The sequence below is a fragment of the Dendrobates tinctorius genome, unplaced genomic scaffold (genome assembly GCF_039654945.1).
Source record: "Dendrobates tinctorius isolate UK_male_01 unplaced genomic scaffold, ASM3965494v1 ptg000149l, whole genome shotgun sequence".
Lineage (NCBI taxonomy): Eukaryota > Metazoa > Chordata > Amphibia > Anura > Dendrobatidae > Dendrobates > Dendrobates tinctorius.
The window spans coordinates 675,893-694,447 of NW_027361816.1; the positions used below are offsets into that span (position 1 = coordinate 675,893).

At 52.1% G+C, this 18,555-nt stretch overlaps 1 protein-coding gene across 1 annotated transcript in view; it reads right to left on the reverse strand.

Moving 5' to 3' along the window:
* The window catches only part of CALHM2 (calcium homeostasis modulator family member 2), a 33,603-nt gene extending 18,358 nt beyond the window's left edge, over positions 1-15,245 (reverse strand). Inside the window, exon 1 of the mRNA XM_073546575.1 lies at positions 15,194-15,245. The gene's annotated coding sequence lies outside the window, so the exon portion shown is untranslated. The remainder of the gene's footprint in view (positions 1-15,193) is intronic.
* Positions 15,246-18,555: the final 3,310 nt, after the last annotated feature.

Below are 18,555 nucleotides of genomic sequence, written 5' to 3' on the forward strand. Positions count from 1 at the left end.
GGGTGTGTCACAGAATTTTATACCATTGGGCAGTGAACAAAAATATATCTACATTTTTACCCCCAAAATTTTGTTTTAGCCCCAGATTCTACATTTGCACACGAGAAATGGGTAAAAATGGCACCAAAATTTCTCCCACAACTTCTACTGAACATGGCAATACCCCATATGTGACTGTACGGTACTACATAGCCATATGGAGGAACAGAGCACTATTTGCCTCCTGAATCACAGAAGATGAGCAGAATCCCCCCTCAAGTGACCCCATTTTGGAACCTATAACTATTGGGGAATTTATCTACAGGTGTAGTGACGATTTTGACTCCATGGGTATTTTCCAGAAACAAGCAGTAATGAATGTTGCCAAGTGAAAATTGCAAACTGCCGTTGTAGTGACCAGTACGTTGCAGTCACCAGTATGTTATGTCCAGCCCGAGCTTCTGGAGGCATGGCGGGCTCTCAGTGCTTCAGAAATGCCAAACGTGGAAGCAATATGTGGTTAGGTACACTGTGGGGCTCAGAAGGGAGGGGAACATTTGAATTTGGGAGCGGAGCATTTGCTGAATTTCTTTGGGCTGGTGAGGAACAATTTAGCTTTTCCAGAGCCTTTGTTCTACTGTAAGGAGGTGGCGGAGACCCTTGTTTGCCCCTCCTCCACACGGGACCTATGCGACTCTTCTTTTTGCATGTCAAGTGATGCCTCATGTTTGTTGTCTGGCGATGTATGTGTTTTGCACTTAGGCCGGAGTCACACTACAGCGAGATACGGCCGAGTCTCGCAGGTTAAAACCAAGCTCTGGCACCGGTACTCCGGAGCGGAGCGTGCAGCTCCATGTATTGCTGTGCGGCTGCACGCTCCGCTCCGGAGTGTCGGCGCCAGAGCTTGGTTTTAACCTGCGAGACTCGGCCGTATCTCACTGTGTGTGATCCCGGCCTTACTCTTGTGTACTGTGAAATATGTTGAAACCATGTATATTAGTAATATGCTATGCTCACATGATTTTATTGTGGAAATCCCCCTGTCATTATCTATGTGTTTCATATGTAATTGCTGCCTGTGTATAGTTAGGGACAGCAATGAGTTAATCTGGTGGGCTGGGCCAGCAGCAGAAAAGCGGGAGGAAGCTGCTGCTTCCAGTCAGTAGCCCGGGCAAGGTTGCCTTGGGCAGGTGTGTAGCAGTAGCTGGGGCATTGCCAGACCCCAGGAGGGAATAGAATCTGCTGCCCCGGGACTTAAGTACAGCAATGACAGCCAGAGCATTGCTAGACCCCAGGAGGGGAAAGAATCTGTTGCTCTGGGACTTTAGGACAGCAACACGGGCACAGGATTGTGTGTGTGCCCTGCTGAAGGGACTTGAAGCGTCCATATCCTGGTGTATTGACTACTGCTTTGTTTCAGCTACTGTGGCTGTTGTGGGTATGACCGTGGACATTGCTAGTGAGAGCGCTGGAAACCAGTGTTGCAATTTACTTGTTTGTTCCCTGTTGGACTGAAAGTTGTGCCAAAGGATTGTGCCTGTTTGGTCCATATTGTGTCTGTCTGGTCCATCTCTGTGTTTTATGTATAAGGAGCCGGGGTGTCTGTGGATATATGTGCGCCGAGCCTTACTGCGAACTTTGGGAGGCAGAATGAAAAAAATCAAAAATTATTATTTTTGTATCACTTTATTCTGAGAGCTATAGCTTTTTAACTTTTCCTCTGATGGAGCTGTATGGCAGCTAGTTTTTTGTGTGACTAGATTACATTTTCAGCGGTTCCATGTCTTTTTCTATCCTTCTTTTTTATCACGTTTTATTGCACTTTTTGCTTGGTGGTATGATGATAAAACGTTTTTTTTATGATGTTCACTAAAGAGGTTAACTAGTTGGACGGTTTTTTTAGGTCGGGTCGTTGTAGACGCGGCAATACCAAATATGTGTACTTTTATTGTTTACATTTTTTTTATACAAATATTCATTAATGGGTACAATATCTTTTGTTTTTTTTTTTATTTTTAATAAAAATATTTTTAGGTGCCCACGTAGCGTTTTATTCCGGACACTAAAAAACGGACTCCTTCCCAGAAATCGCGCATTTTTTCCGCGCGATTTTACCACGATTATGTTCGCGATTTTGCAGTGATTTTCACGTGCGATATTCAAGCACTTTCCAAGCGATTTGAAGCATCGCTTGGAAAGTGATTGACAGGTTGGTCACACTCGTCAAACATAGTGTTTGACAAGTGTGAGCAGCTTTTTACTATTGAGGCCGCCTATGCGGCATCAATAGTAAAAGAGAGAATGTTAAAATGCTTAAAAAAAAAAAAAAAAAAAAAAAAAAAAAAAAAAAAAATCGGGGTATATTTACCTTCCGGCGTCCCGCGCTGCCATCCCGGGCCACAGCGTTCCCAGTAATGCCTTGCGAGACCTGTGATGACGTTGGTCTCGCGTTACTATAGCGATCTCACGAGACCAACGTTACCACAGGACCTTGCTGCAAGGCATTACTGGGAACGCTGAGGCCGGGAATGCAGCGCGGGACGTCGGAAGGTAAATATACCCCGATTATTTTTTTTTTATTTTTTTTTACAGGGGTATGGTACCCAGGGCCTGGAGGACAGTCTCCTCTCCTCCACACCGTGGGTACCAACCGCACATGAGACGATTAATTTCCCGCATGGTGGGCATAGCCACATGCGGGAAGTAAGCGATTCTCATGCATTCCTATGGGTGCGGAATCGCGGCAATTCTTTGCGATTCCGCACAAAAGAATGAGCATGCTGCGATTTTTTTCCGCGATGCGATTCTGCTGAGGAAAAAAGCGCAGCATTTGCACAGCATGTGCGGAATACCATTGGAATGCATGGGGGGAGTTCTGTACACGATTTTTAAGCGTTTTTGCGCCGAAAATCGCGGCCAAAACGCTTAAAATTTGCTACGTGGGCACACAGCCTTACAAGGATTAAATTTTTTGTTTTACTCTGTCCCACTATGGGACTATCATTTTTTGCAAGTTGATTGCTTGTACAGCATGGAGATGCAGCAGCATCGCTGTGCTGTACAAACTGTCAGCTCTGCCCTGACAGGGGTTGCTAATCATGCACTGTTCATCGCTCTGGTGATGTGGATGTCATCACGAAAATATTGGGTCACCATGGCAACGACTGGGACCCCGCGTCATGCTGTGGGATCTCCGATCCAAAGGCAGAGAGGCTGTTATCCCTCTGCCTGCTCCTGGAATGCTGCAATTGCGTTCGATCGCAGGGGGTTAAAGTGCGGTGCGAGACCGTTCCTAGCACTTAGCGCCAGGTGTCAACTGTCAAAATCAGCTGACACCCGGCGATGATCGTGATGACATAATAATCCATCCCTGGTCAATAAGGCGCAGGGGCGTATTATTACGTCAGATGTCAGAAATGGGTTAATGGTTGGTCACACTAATGTTCCTCCATTCCCTGCTCGCAGCTCCCTATGCAACTGCTGACTAATGACGCCTCAGCTGTGCTCCATAGAGACTTTGCAGCCATGCTGGCACATTTAGGCCACTCATGCTGCTCACATTAGCACAAGAAACATGCAGCCTGGTGTTGTCATGGTGAAAAATGACTTCTGGGAAGCTTTGGAGTATTGACCATGCTTGATCTATTCTGTGCTGCAAGTTATATCTTACATGCCAAGCCAAAGGAGTCAAATAGTATCTGCACAAACCATCAGAAAACATCTGCAATCAATTGGGCTATGAGCCAGACATCCAATTACAGGTGTTTCTTTGACGTCACGATTCCACTCTCAAAGGCTATGATTATGCAGAGCGAGAGTGTAATGGAAGCTGGAATGGAGGTCTATCTTGTTCGATATGATGAGTCCCGCTACTGTCTTTGACTCAATGATACCCAGAGACTGGTCTGGAGAGCACATGGGTAACACCATGAAGAGGCCTTCATGATGGAACATCACACCAGTCCTACTCCTGGGATTATAGTATATAGGTGGGATAATGTAGCTGTGCCCCTCAAGTCTTCATTCCAGGTACATTAGCAGCTGAGCGTTACATTGATTTGGTCATGGAACCAGTGTTATAGAAGGGGCCATAAGAGGATGAGGTGAAACACTTGGTTGAGCTAAAGGTACTGTCACACTAAGCGATATTGCTAGCAATATCGCTATAATTTGTGACATTATAGTGATATTGCTAGCGACATCACTGTGTCTGATACTTACCTATGACCCGCTCCCCCGCTGGTTATCGTTGATCGCGCGAGAACGTCCTGGACCGCTTCTCGTCGTCAGCTTCCTGCGGCGCTTCCTGTGGAGAGACGAGCATGGAGCCGGGCGGGAGGACATCAGGATTGCCTAGTGTGACAGGTTAATAGCGACCCCCGTCCCCAGCGATGTCACTGGTGAGATCTGCCTGTGTGGCAGCTCACTAGCGACCACTTAGCGATGTACCAGCGATCCTGACCGCGTCACATCGCTGGTCGGGATCGCTGGTACTGTGGTACTAGCAGGTACGGAGGATGCAGCGTTGAGTCACGAGACAACTACGGTGCTTTTTAAAAATTCGTTTATGGGACTTGAGGGGACTTCCCTCAGTCACGGCCTGATCACCAAAACAGGGGTAACACAGGTTGCCCACGCAGGGGCTCTAAACAAGCAAACACGGTAATGTAGAACACGACTACTCCCGGCAACGGCCGGTCACTATAGGGCCGCGGTGTGGCCGACTACGGGTCCTTAAGTCTAAAGTCTACTTAGCTATCCCGACGTCCCTTGCCGTTCTGCTGACCTTTCGACGGAAGAGTTGCTGGGCCCAGTTGTTGAGGCGTTGACGAAAGCTTTGTGTGTTCCAGCGCGTTGATGACACAGGGGCCCCGCGGGCCTCGGCGGAGTCCTTGGCTGGATAGGCTGCAGTCCCCGGACTGGGGCAAGCGGCGGCGGTGAGGGGTGGCAAATGGCAGGCCACCTGCGCAGCTAACGGCTGCGACGGGGAGTTCGCGACCAGCAGAGGACCGACCCCTGGTGTGGACCGGGGCGGGGCAGTGGCCGCCAACAGCACTGTACCAGCTGCGGCCACTGGTGGGAGTGGGGTGGCTGCGGCGGGCTGGAGCGTGGAGACAGCGGCCGCGGGTGACCGCGGGTAGGCTGCAGCCGTTGGCTGAAGTGGGGAGGCGGCAGCGGCCATGGGCTGGAGCGTGGAGGCAGCGGCCGCGGGTGACCGCGGATAGGCTGCAGCCGCTGGCTGAAGTGCGGAGGCGGCAGTGGCCACAGGCTGGAGCGTGGAGGCAGGTTTCGGCTGCTTGTCTTGGTGCCGTCCCCCTGAAGTCCTCGGTAAGCGTCTCGTCTCGCCCTGATAATCTACACTTGCTGACAGTCACTCCCACCGTCTCCAGCTGCCTCCGTGTCTGTCTGCTGACTCATTGTCCCGGGAATTCTACTTCTGGGTTCCTATCTCTAAGTTGCTGTTGAGTCCTGAACTACTCCCCCCTGCCATCTTGTGGTTATTTCTAGGTACTGCATCCTCTTGTCTATCTTTCCTAGCTATTACCTTTCTGTCCCTGACAATCTCCATCCCTAGTGCACCAACTGCCGACCCGGACACTCGACGAGGACCCTCTCTCCCACACTCCCCCACCTGTATGCTCACCAGTCCTCGGGCGAGGGCTTTCGTAGACCCGAGTTAGTCTTTGGAGATGACAGTTCTTGTCACCTTACGAACTGGTCCTGTTGGTAACGTTCAGGGGGTTTGCCAGCTGTTGACCGCTCGGAGCGTCTAAGTTCGGCCGGGGTGGAGCTTTCTGGGGTGGTGGATGGGTCGATTCTGGCAGGCTGACTGGGTCTGCTATAATGTCACTACTTGGAGGGCCTGCGGATGTGGCTGGGAAGTCTTCTTCGTCGTCCAGGTCCCAGACCGTTGGCGGGGGGGTCGGGGGCCTGAGTGATCGGCTCGGGTCGCATGGGATCAGTGGACGCACAGGGCCGCAACATATTTTGGTGCACAGTATGAGTGAGAGGTGTACCGTCTCTTTCTGATTGTATTTCGTACACAGGCCCGTCGGAGCTTATCCGGCGCAACACCTCGTACGGGGTCTCCTCCCACCGTGATTCTAATTTGTTTTGGGGGCGCTGATCTAGTACAAGTACCCGATCTCCAGCTCGGAAGTCAATCCGTGGGGGCAGTGCTGCCCCCGGGTGTTCTAGATCCTGGAGCTTTGTATGAACGATTCGGTGGAGGGTCTGCAGCCGGAGCCGGTGATTTCGGACCCACGAGGATACTCCGGTCCAGGGTAGAGGTTCCTCCGGGTTTAACTCCACTTCTGTGATTCCTTTACCTTCCCGTCCAAACAGCAATGAGTAGGGGGTGTAACCAGTCACTCTGTGCACCCGGTTATTATATACCCACACCAGCTCAGGGACATATTCAGGCCAGCGGGCCTTGCGGTCGCTCTCCAGGGTGCGCAGCATTTGGATTAGCGTTCGATTGAATCATTCGCAGGCTCAGTTTCCCTGCGGGTGGTATGGCGTAGTCCGTGATTTATCAATACCGTAAAGATGATGTAGTTCTTCCATGTCTCTTCCTAGGAAGCACGCCCCTTGGTCCGAATGTATTCGTTGTGGACAACCGGACACTTGAATAAAGTTCTTGCAAATCGCATAGGCGGCTGACTCTGCTGTTTGGTCTCGAGTGGGGGTCACTACGGCAAACTTGGTGAAGTGGTCCACCATAACAAGGCAATGTTCATACCCCTGAGAGGCAGGACCTATGGTCAGATAGTCCACCGTAAGAAGCTCCAGAGGGGCTGATGTTACAATAGTTTGCACCGGGGCCCGCTGTGCGGGGGGGTTTAGAGAGCTCGCACGGGCGGCAGGTTCGACAAACTTCCTCTACCGCAGCGTGTAAGCGTGGGTGGTACACCATCTGCTGCAGCCATTGTAAAGTCTTTTGTGCACCAAAATGAGCCCCCTTCTCATGGGCTTCCCGGGCCAGTTGGTCGAGATGGGCACCGGGGACGATCACCTGCCATATTGTAGCTGACGTGGTTCGCGACAAGGCTTTTCGATATAAGAGTCTCTTTTTGATGGTTAGCTTTTCCCACTGGCGTAACATTAGCAACATATCTTGGGTTAAAGTCTGCCTTTGTGAGCCCGTGGGCAATTTGCCGGTGGCCACCCATCGGCGCAGGAGTCCAATTTCCGTATTGTCCTGTTGCTGCTGGATCCAGTTGTCACGGGGCTGTTCCAGCATCCCTCTTAGGGGTCCTGGATGAGGCGCTTCTTGCGTGCGGACTGCCGGTGCGGTAGTGGGGAGGGCGAACGGTGTCTCATCTGCTTCCAACTCGTCATCTCGACTTCTCCCTGGGATAGTGTGTCGGATTCTGGAGAGCGCGTCGGCGTGTACGTTTTCAGCTCCCCGTTTGTAAATGATCTTATAATTGAATTTGGCCATCCGAGCTACCCACCGTTGCTCGAGGGCCCCCAGTTTGGCATTTTCCAGATGAGCTAGCAGGTTGTTATCGGTCCGCACTAGCACCTCGGAGCCCGCCAGGTACTCTGCGAACCGCTCCATCATTGCCCACTCCACCGCGAGGAGCTCGAGCTTAAAGGAGCTGTAATTGTCCGGGTTGCGTTCTGAGTCATGCAGCGACCGGCTACCGTAGGCGATCACTTTCTCGCAGCTGTTCTGCACCTGTGACAACACAGCTCCTAGTCCCTGGAGGCTCCCGTCGGTATGTAGGATGAACGGCAGCGAAAAATCCGCATATGCCAATACTGGGGCGTCCGAGAGAGCAGCCTTGAGGTCTTGAAATGCTTCCTCTTGCGGTTGCTGCCACTGGATTTTCCGTCCATTCGCCCCAGCGGGAGCCCCCTTCAACAGGTCTTGCAGGGCTCGAGCTCGGCGTGTAAAGTTCTTCACGAACCGACGGTAGTAGCCGGCCAACCCCAAGAAGGCCCGCACGTCCTTCACCGTCTCAGGGCTGGGCCACCCCTGGATGGCAGCAACCTTTCCCAGAGAGGGTCGGACCCCCTCCGCCGAGACGGTGTGCCCCAGGTACTCGATCTGGGTGCGGAACAGGTGGCACTTCTGGGGCTTCACCTTTAACCCGTACTTTTGCAGCCGGCCAAGCACCTGTCCCAACTGCTTCAGGTGGTCCTCAAAAGTGGCGGAATAGATGATAATATCGTCTAGGTAGATCAACGTGGCTTCAAAGTTGAGGTCTCCTAGACACCGCTCCATCAGCCGCTGGAAAGTTCCAGGGGCGTTGGCCAGCTCAAACGGCATTCGATTGAACTCGAACAGTCCCATGGGAAGGATGAATGCCGTCTTGGCCCTATCTTCTTCCGACACCGGCACCTGCCAGTACCCACTGGCCAGGTCAAGGGTTGAAAAGTACGTTGTGTTCCCCAGAGCGGACAGAGACTCTTCGATGCGGGGCAGTGGATACGAATCCTTGATGGTGCAGGCGTTTAACTTCCAGTAGTCCACGCAAAAACGCAGCGTGACATCTTTCTTCCGAACCAGGACTATAGGGGCCGCCCAGGGGCTTTGGCTCTCCCGTATGACCCCCTTCCGGAGCATTTGGGCTAATAGAGTCTTTACTTCCTGATATAGCTGCGGTGGTATTTGCCGATACCGCTCCCGGATGGGGGCTGCTCCTGCCGTGGGGATCCCGTGCGTGATGGCTGTGGTACATCCGAAGTCATCCTCGTGGCTGGCGAAGACGCAGTGAAATTGCCCAATAAGTGTCTCTACTTGGAGAAGCTGGGCCGGCGCTAGGCCGGAGAGTTCGGCCCCCATTCTTTCCAGGATGACCCGACCTTTTTCTTGGCCCGAGGGTGTTGCAGCTTGTTGGATCCGCACCGCGACTGTCCAGGTGTCTTCGGGTTGCGCCCTCAGCTGGACAGCAGGGTTCGGCAGCATCTCCTCCAATGGCCTCACCAGCTTGGCCATTTCGGCCCGGGGCTTCAGGGTGACATCTTGATCTTCCAGGTTGACACAACTTACTAAGACAGTCCCTTCCCGCACGGTAGCCAGGGAGTGAGCCACCAGGATGCCAGGGTGTAGGCGCTCCGAGTAACATGGCTCCACCTGCACCTCCACGCCCTCCAGTGGTATCGGGGCACGGATAGGCAGAGCCACCACTGTCTGCCCCGGAGGGAGCAGAAGCGGAGGGGCCGCCGGTGCGATGACCTTGCCCAGCGCCTCACTCTCCTGACACTCCTGGAGCACTCGCGCCTCCCGCACCAACCGCTGGAAGACCTGCCCCTGGGCCGTGTGAGAACCCCACTGACTTAGGGTCTCCTGCGTGGAATCATTGAGGAGCAGATTGCCGAACTCCCGCAGTACGTTCATGCCCAAGATGACTGGATGACGGTCATTAGTCTCTCCTTGGGTCAGGACCACTCCCCGGTGGCCGAGGGGTTAACCGCATAAGGTAAATTGCAGCCACACCACTCCAGCGACAGGTACCGGCAGTTGGTTTGCGGCCACTAGTCGTATCATGGGCCCCCACTGAGGCCTGGCCGCTTCCGGGAAATGCTGCCGGAAGTTCGCTACCAGCATGGTCGTCACCTGCGACCCCGTGTCCACCAGGCATCGCACGACCCTCAACTTCGGCCCATACTATTGGGCACGTAGCGACCAGTTCTTTGGGACTTCCACCACCCCTTGTTGTTGGCTTCTGGCTCCGAACGGCGTCCCCCATGCCCGGAGCCCTCTAGTTTAATGCCCGCCGACGTGGGTATTTCCCTTGCTGCGGACATTCCCGGGCAAAGGGACCCAATTCCCCGCACTCATAGCACTGGGGCGGGGAGGCTCGGGTATTACGAGGCCCCCCCGGGCCTGGGATTGTAGCTGGGCTGACCGGGTGCGGGTTCCGTTGTCTTCTTTACTTTGGCCAGTTCGCCCCGGATGCTTTTCAGCTCTTGTCTCATTTCCGCAATCCATTGGGGTTCTTCGACAACACTTACGGAAGATTCCATGCTCCGGACCTTTCCCACAGGAGCCGTCATCCTCTGCTCTTGCTCTCGCACCCGGGCCTGACTCCCCACCTCTGAGAAGGCTAAACGTGGGTTCACTCGGATCTGCTTCCGCAATGCCTGCTTGATTAGCGGGTCCCGGAGTCCAGTCACTAGCAGGTCACGCAGGGTAATGTCGATGGGCCCCACCCCCATTCCGTCCTTCCTTTCTATGGTGGTGTGTAACTCCTGGAGGGCGTTCATATACTGGGTGATGGTCTCCCCCTCCATCCGACTAAACAACCGGGTCCTCAACTCCCCCATGTCTGTTGGGTCCCCGTGGGTCTCTTCCAGAATCTGCAAGACCCTGGCGAAGGTATTACGATGCCCCGGGGGTCTCAACATTACCGACTTCCGGGCTTCTCCATCCAGCGCCATAAGGGCTACCTCAGCCTCTAAATCGGGGGTCATGGGGTGCATGCGGAAAAGGCCCCGCATCCGTTCTGTCCAGCTCCACAACAGCACATCGGTGCCAGAAAACCGGGGCAGGTTACTTAGCATGGCCCCCAGAGAGATACTGGAGTGGGGTCCCCCGCCATCGGCAGCGGCCGCAACCCCACTCTGATCAGGCGCACCGCCGTCTGCACTCGGAGACTGCATCCTGCCGACTACGCCAAATGTGGTACTAGCAGGTACGGAGGATGCAGCGTCGAGTCACGAGACAACTACAGTGCTTTTTAAAGATTCGTTTATGGGACTTGAGGGGACTTCCCTCAGTCACGGCCTGATCACCAAAACAGGGGTATCACAGGTTGCCCACGCAGGGGCTCTAAACAAGCAAACACGGTAATGTAGAACACGACTACTCCCGGCAACGGCAGGTCACTATAGGGCCGCGGTGTGGCCGACTACGGGTCCTTAAGTCTAAAGTCTACTTAGCTGTCCCGACGTCCCTCGCCGTTCTGCTGACCTTTCGACGGAAGAGTTGCTGGGCCCAGTTGTTGAGTCGTTGACGAAAGCTTCGCGCGTTGCGGCGCGTTGATGACACGGGGGCCCCGCGGGCCTCGGCGGAGTCCTTGGCTGGATAGGCCGCAGTCCCCGGACTGGGGCAAGCGGCGGCGGTGAGGGGTGGCAAATGGCAGGCCACCTGCGCAGCTAACGGCTGCGACGGGGAGTTCGCGACCAGCAGAGGACCAACCCCTGGTGTGGACCGGGGCGGGGCAGTTGCTGCCAAAAGCACAGTACCAGCTGCGGCCACTAGTGGGAGCGGGGCGGCTGCGGCGGGCTGGAGCGTGGAGGCAGCGGCCGTGGGTGACCGCGGGTAGGCTGCAGCCGCTGGCTGAAGTGGGGAGGCGATAGCGGCCATGGGCTGGAGCGTGGAGGCAGCGGCCGCAGGTGACCGCGGATAGGCTGCAGCCGCTGGCTGAAGTGTGGAGGCAGCAGCGGCCACGGGCTGGAGCGTGGAGGCAGGTCTCAGCTGCTTGTCTTGGTGCCGTCCCCCTGAAGTCCTCGGTAAGTGTCTCGTCTCGCCCTGGTAATCTACACTTGCTGACAGTCGCTCCCATCGTCTCCAGCTGCCTCCGTGTCTGTCTGCTGACTCATTGTCCCGGGAATTCCCCTTCTGGGTTCCTATCTCTAAGTTGCTGTTGAGTCCTGAACTACTCCCCCCTGCCATCTTGTGGTTATTTCTAGGTACTGCATCCTCTTGTCTATCTTTCCCAGCTATTACCCTTCTGTCCCTGACATCTCCATCCCTAGCGTACCAACCGCCGACCCGGACACTCGACGGGGTCCCTCTCTCCCACAGTACATCGCTAAGTGTGACAGTACCTTTAGGCTAATTCCTAATCTCTTGCTCTAGACCAGTGGTTCCAAAACTCCAGTCTTCGCGGACCCCAACAGGTCATGTTTTCAGGATTTCCATAGTGTTACACATGTGAGAGAATTCCTGATGCCTTGATGATACTTCCATCACCTGTGAAATACTAAGGAAATCCTGAGAACATGACCTGTTGGGGTCCGTGAGGACTGGAGTTCGGGAAACACTGCTCTAGACAGTGCCGGACTAGAGTGCCAAAGACCCACCAGTAACATTGACTTAACCACTTTCTGCCATCTGACGTACTATCCCGTCCATGGGACCCGGGACCCTATGCCCATGGACGGGATAGTACGTCTAGCGCGATCAGAGTCGCTGACGGGGTGAGCGCCGCTGATCGTGGCCGGGTGTCAGCTGATTATCACAGCTAACACCTGGTACTATGTGTCAGGGGCGGTCATGGACCGCCCCCGACACGTTAACCCCTGGCACACTGCGATCAAACACGATCGCAGTGTATCGGGGGTTTAGGGAAGCATCGGCAGGGAGGGGGGTTCCCTGAGACCCCTGCAGCAGCGCAATGTGCAGCGCTGCTGTGGGGGCCTCCTTCCCTGCAGGTCCCCGGATCCAATATGGCGGCGGGGACCTTCGGGGGCCTGCAGGGAGCCGGTTTATTCAGTGCCTGCAAAGCGCAGGCATGAGGAAGCCTGCTGCAGTGCCTGTGTGAGATCGCTGATCTGTCACAGCAATCTGTGATGTGTTAGATCAGCGACCTCACACATGACAGTGATGTCCCCCCCTGGGACAGTATAATAAAGTTTAAAAAAAAAAGTAAAAATAATTTATAAAAAATCGCTAAATAAATAAAAAAAAAAATATTCCCTAATAAATTTGCTTTTTGGAAATAAAAAAACAAACAATAAAAGTGCACATATTTAGTATCGCCGCGTCCATAATGGCCCGCCCTATAAAACTGTCCCATTAGTTAACCCCTTTAGCGAACCCCTTAAGAAATAAAAATAAAAAACAAAGCAAAAATAATGCTTTATTATCATACTGCTGAACAAAAAGTGCAATAACGCACGATCAAAACGACAGATATAAATAAACATGGTACCATTGAAAACGTCATCTTGTCCAGCAGAAAACGAGCCACCACACAGCATCATCAGCGAAAAAATAAAAAAGTTATAGCTTGCAGAATAAAGCAATGCAAAAATAATTATTTTTCATATAAAATTGTTTTCATTGCATAAAAGCACCAAAACATAAAAAAATATAAATGAGGTATCACTGTAATCGTACTGACCCGAAGAATAAAACTGCTTTATCAATTTTACTGCACGCGGATGGAGTAAACGCACCCCCCAAAAAAAATTCTTGAAATGCTGGTTTTTGTTCATTCTGCGTCCCAAAATCAGAATAAAAAGCGATCAAAAAAGTCACATGCCCAATAAAAACGTCAACTCGTCCCGCAATAAATAAGACCTCACATGACTCGGTGGGTCAAAATATGGAAAAATTATAGCTCTCAATATGTGATGATGCAAAAACTATTTTTACAATAAAAAGCGTCTTTTAGCGTGCGACAGCTGCCAAATATAAAAACCTGCTATAAATAAATCAAACCCCCCTTTATCACCCCCTTAGTTAGGGAAAAATAATAAAATTAAAAAAATTATTTATTTCCATTTTCCCATTAGGATTAGGGCTAGGGTTAGGGTTAGGGCGGAGGTTAGGGGTGTGTTGGGGTTAGGGTTGGAGTTAGAATTGGGGGGTTTCCACTGTTTGGGCACATCAGGGGCTCTCCAAATGCAACATGGCATCTGATCTCAATTTCAGCCAATTCTGCGTTGAAAAAGTCAAATGGTGCTCCTTCCCTTCCAAACTCTGCCATGCGCCCAAACAGTATTTTACCCCCACATATGGGGTATCAGCCTACTCAGGACAAATTGCAAAACAACTTTTGGGGTCCAATTTCTCCTGTTACCCTTAGGAAAATAAAAATTGGGGGCAAAAATATAATTTTGTGGAAAAAAAATATGATTTTTTTATTTTCACGCCCGGGAGTTATAAACTTCTTTGAAGCACTTGGGTTTCAATGTGCTCACCACACATCTAGATAAGTTGCGTGGGGGGTCTAGTTTCCAAAATGGGGTCAATTGTGGGGAGTTTCAACAGTTTAGGCACATCAGAGTCTCTCCAAACGCGACATGACCCCCGCAGACCATTCCATCAAAGTCTGCATTCCAAAACGTCACTACTTCCCTTCCGAGCCCCGACATGTGCCCATACAGTAGTTTTCTCCCACATATGGGGTATCAGCATACTCAGGACAAATTGTACAACAACTTTTGGGGTCCATTTTCTCCTGTTACCCTTGGGAAAATAAAAAAATTGGGGACTAAAAGATCATGTTTGTGGAAAAAATATGATTTTTTTATTTTCACGTCCGGGCGTTATAAACTTCTGTGAAGCCCTTGGGGGTTCAAAGTGCTCAACACATATAGATAAGTTCCTTGGGGGGTCTAGTTTCCAAAATGGTGTCATTTGTGGGGGGTTTCCACTGTTTAGGCACATCAGGGGCTTTCCAAACGCGGCATGGCATCTGTCATGATCACGCGTGTCAAGACGCAGATGTTTCCGCAAGGCGAACCCATGTGACACACGTGACCTTGGATACACCGCCTCCAGTGGGGCAAATTTAAATAATAAAACGTGCAGGTGGATACGCCGCCTCCACCTGGCGAATTTGGGTATTACACATTATACATACAATAATCAAATAATAAAGGGGGAACCTGGGAAACTATAACAATGGTGGGCCCTGCGATAGGGAATGGGGAAATGGAGACCTCCTAAGCTCCCCTGAGCCAGTGTCCCTGCACTCCTTACATTCCCTAAACAGGCTCCGCACCTGTCGCCGCACGCGTACCTTAACGCCCTTGCTCACCCTGACCCTAAACCCTCACTAGGGAATGGGTCGGTGCGGAGACTAATCCCACCACTGCACTAATAACACACATGAGGAAAGAGACAATACAGGGGAAACACCACTTAGCTTTGCTCTGTTGCGTGCGCTCCCAGCAACAGAGCCCACCACCTGCGTGCGTCTTCTCCTCCACCCGGATCCATCACCATAACAGGATCCTTCACCTTAGTGCAGCCTTGGAGCAGAGTCCACCACCAGCTGCAGCTGCTAAGTACCAGAGTCCCAAGGAAGTGTTCAGCTTCTGCCACGAAGTCGAGCATGCTTGAGTCCAGCTCAGCGGCCAAGTCCCACATGGTGAGTGCCACTCTCCATAGTAGCCACTCCACCAGCCCATGCAGACACTTCCCGCTGACACCATCACTGCGACTCCACCACGCCATGCCAGCCCTTCGTCCAGACACCATAGCTGAAACACATCCCCCCTGGCTAAGCTGCGCAGGACTCCTCACCAGCTCCATCCTTCATCCAGGCTCTCCAAAAACAGAGTGAACACAAACTCACAATATCACAGGCAGTGATTGCACCCCCCTAGCACACCTTTATAGGGTGTCACACCTGATCCATAATTAAGTGAACATTAACCTAAACCTAAGGTGCGATACCATTCCCCACCACCGGGCAACTTAGAATAAACAACACCACGTGTGATAATTCTAATGGCCACCGGGGGCTATCACGACACACTTTGGAACCAAAGGAAAAAAAGTTCACTTAATGCATTTAATACCGCCAGATCCAACACTGGATCATGACAGTACCCCCTCCTTAATGAGGGGCCTCTGGACCCTCAAGACCACCCCTCATTAGGGAAACACCTACAGCGGGGACGCCCAGACCCTGAGTTCACCCCACCACTACCTGACACTTCAGGTTTATGACAAACACCGCTGATATTGGCAATAAAGTTCCTTTTGGAGGCACCACTCATCTCCACAGCGCCGACCTGGGGAACGAGTTTATGAATGTGTATGTTTGCTCAGAGCTGATCAGACTCTACAACACATTTCCAAGATGTTTTTTGGTGGCACCCATACAAGCTCGTTCACACACAGGTCCGGACCTGAACGTTTATTGCACACATACATTTGTCATAACTTGGTGAACTCACTCTGGACTTGACAACAGAGGCGTCCCCCTGTGTCACCACACTCACACCCCCACTATTCACCAAGGGACACCACCCTCCAACCCTTTCACCATGAGGACTGCGCCTCCTAGGGTTGGTTAATGACGAGGGTAGAGATTTGTCCCTACTCCCCCGCAGCACACCTGCTGCACACACCAGGAGGAGAAAGGGACCGGGAAATGGAGGAAATACACTCGCTGGTCGCCTCCAAACGACCAGGAGGGCGGCTTCTTCGATGGTATGAAGATTTGGCGTAAAACCCCGCGGACTATCACACCAGTCAGCTCACCACAGGGGCGTACCCCCTGTGTCACCACACTCAAACCCCCGCTATTCACCAAGGGACACCACCCTCCAACCGTTTCACCATGAGGACTGCGCCTCCTAGGGTTGGTTAATGGCGAGGGTAGAGATTTGTCCCTACTCCCCCGCAGCACACCTGCTGCACACACCAGGAGGAGAAGGGGACGCATATGGAGGAAATATACACTCACTGGCCGCCTCCACACGGCCAGGAGGGGCGGCTTCTAAGGTGGTATTTGAAGATTTGGCGTAAACCCCAGACTCTACACCAGTCTGCTCATCACTGGAACGCACCCCTTCACCTCGGGGAACACCAAGCAGCTCCGTGGGGCACCATTCCTCCCACCTGCCTGGGTACGCCCACGTGCATGAGCAAGTCCCGCTCCCCAGCAGCGACTTCAGGGGCTTTTGCCAGACCCGCAATTTGCCAAAGCCGCCATTTTAATTTCCTGGTTACCTGAGCAGAGGCCCCAGACCGTGATAACTGCTGCTGCGGCGGCTCTAAACACCTTGCCGCTCCCCACTCACATCAGTGAGGCCCGGCAGCAATTACTCAGCTGTCTCCACATGGCCAAAGCTCGCCAGAGAAAAAAAAACTGTATGGCCTGTGATAATGTCATGATCACGCGTGTCAGGACGCAGATGTTTCCGCAAGGCGAACCCATGTGACACACGTGACCCTGGATACACCGCCTCCAGTGGGGCGAATTTAAATAATAAAACGTGCAGGTGGATACGCCGCCTCCACCTGGCGAATTTGGGTATTACACGTTATACATACAATAATCAAATAATAAAGGGGGAACCTGGGAAACTATAACAATGGTGGGCCCTGCGATAGGGAATGGGGAAATGGAGACCTCCTAAGCTCCCCTGAGCCAGTGTCCCTGCACTCCTTACATTCCCTAAACAGGCTCCGCACCTGTCGCCGCACGCGTACCTTAACGCCCTTGCTCACCCTGACCCTAAACCCTCACTAGGGAATGGGTCGGTGCGGAGACTAATCCCACCACTGCACTAATAACACACATGAGGAAAGAGACAATACAGGGGAAACACCACTTAGCTTTGCTCTGTTGCGTGCGCTCCCAGCAACAGAGCCCACCACCTGCGTGCGTCTTCTCCTCCACCCGGATCCATCACCATAACAGGATCCTTCACCTTAGTGCAGCCTTGGAGCAGAGTCCACCACCAGCTGCAGCTGCTTAGTACCAGAGTCCCAAGGAAGTGTTCAGCTTCTGCCACGAAGTCGAGCATGCTTGAGTCCAGCTCAGCGGCCAAGTCCCACATGGTGAGTGCCACTCTTCATAGTCGCCACTCCACCAGCCCATGCAGACACTTCCCGCTGACACCATCACTGCGACTCCACCACGCCATGCCAGCCCTTCGTCCAGACACCATAGCTGAAACACATCCCCCCTGGCTAAGCTGCGCAGGACTCCTCACCAGCTCCATCCTTCATCCAGGCTCTCCAAAAACAGAGTGAACACAAACTCACAATATCACAGGCAGTGATTGCACCCCCCTAGCACACCTTTATAGGGTGTCACACCTGATCCATAATTAAGTGAACATTAACCTAAACCTAAGGTGCGATACCATTCCCCACCACCGGGCAACTTAGAATAAACAACACCACGTGTGATAATTCTAATGGCCACCGGGGGCTATCACGACACACTTTGGAACCAAAGGAAAAAAAGTTCACTTAATGCATTTAATACCGCCAGATCCAACACTGGATCATGACAGCATCCAATCCCAATTCCAGCCAAAAAAGTCAAATGGCGCTGCTTCCCTTCCGAGCTCTGCCATGCGCCCAAATAGTGGTTTACCCCCACATGAGGGGTATCAGCGTACTCAGGACAAATTGCACAATAACTTTTAGGGTCATGTTACCCTTGGGAAAATAAAAATTGGGGGTGAAAAGATCATTTTTGTGGAAAAAATGTGATTTTTTTTTTTATTTTACGGCTTTACGTTATAAACTTCTGTGAAGCCCTTGTGGGTTCAAAGTTCTCACCACACATCTAGATAAGTTCCTTGGGGGGTCTAGTTTCCAAAATGGTGTCATTTGTGGGGGGTTTCCACTGTTTTGGCACATCACGTCCTTCCCAAACGCAACATTGCGTCCGATCTGAATTCCAGCCAGTTTTGCATTGAAAAAGTCAAATGGCGCTCCTTCCCTTCTGAGCTCTGCCATGCACCGAAACAGTGGTTCCCCCCACATATCAGGTATCAGTGTACTCAGGACAAATTGCACAATAACTTTTGCAGTCCAATTTCTCCTGCTACCATTGGTATAATAAAAAAAATTGGATCTGAAGTAATTTTTTTGCGAAAAAAAGTTAACTGTTCATTTTTTTAAACATTCAAAAAATT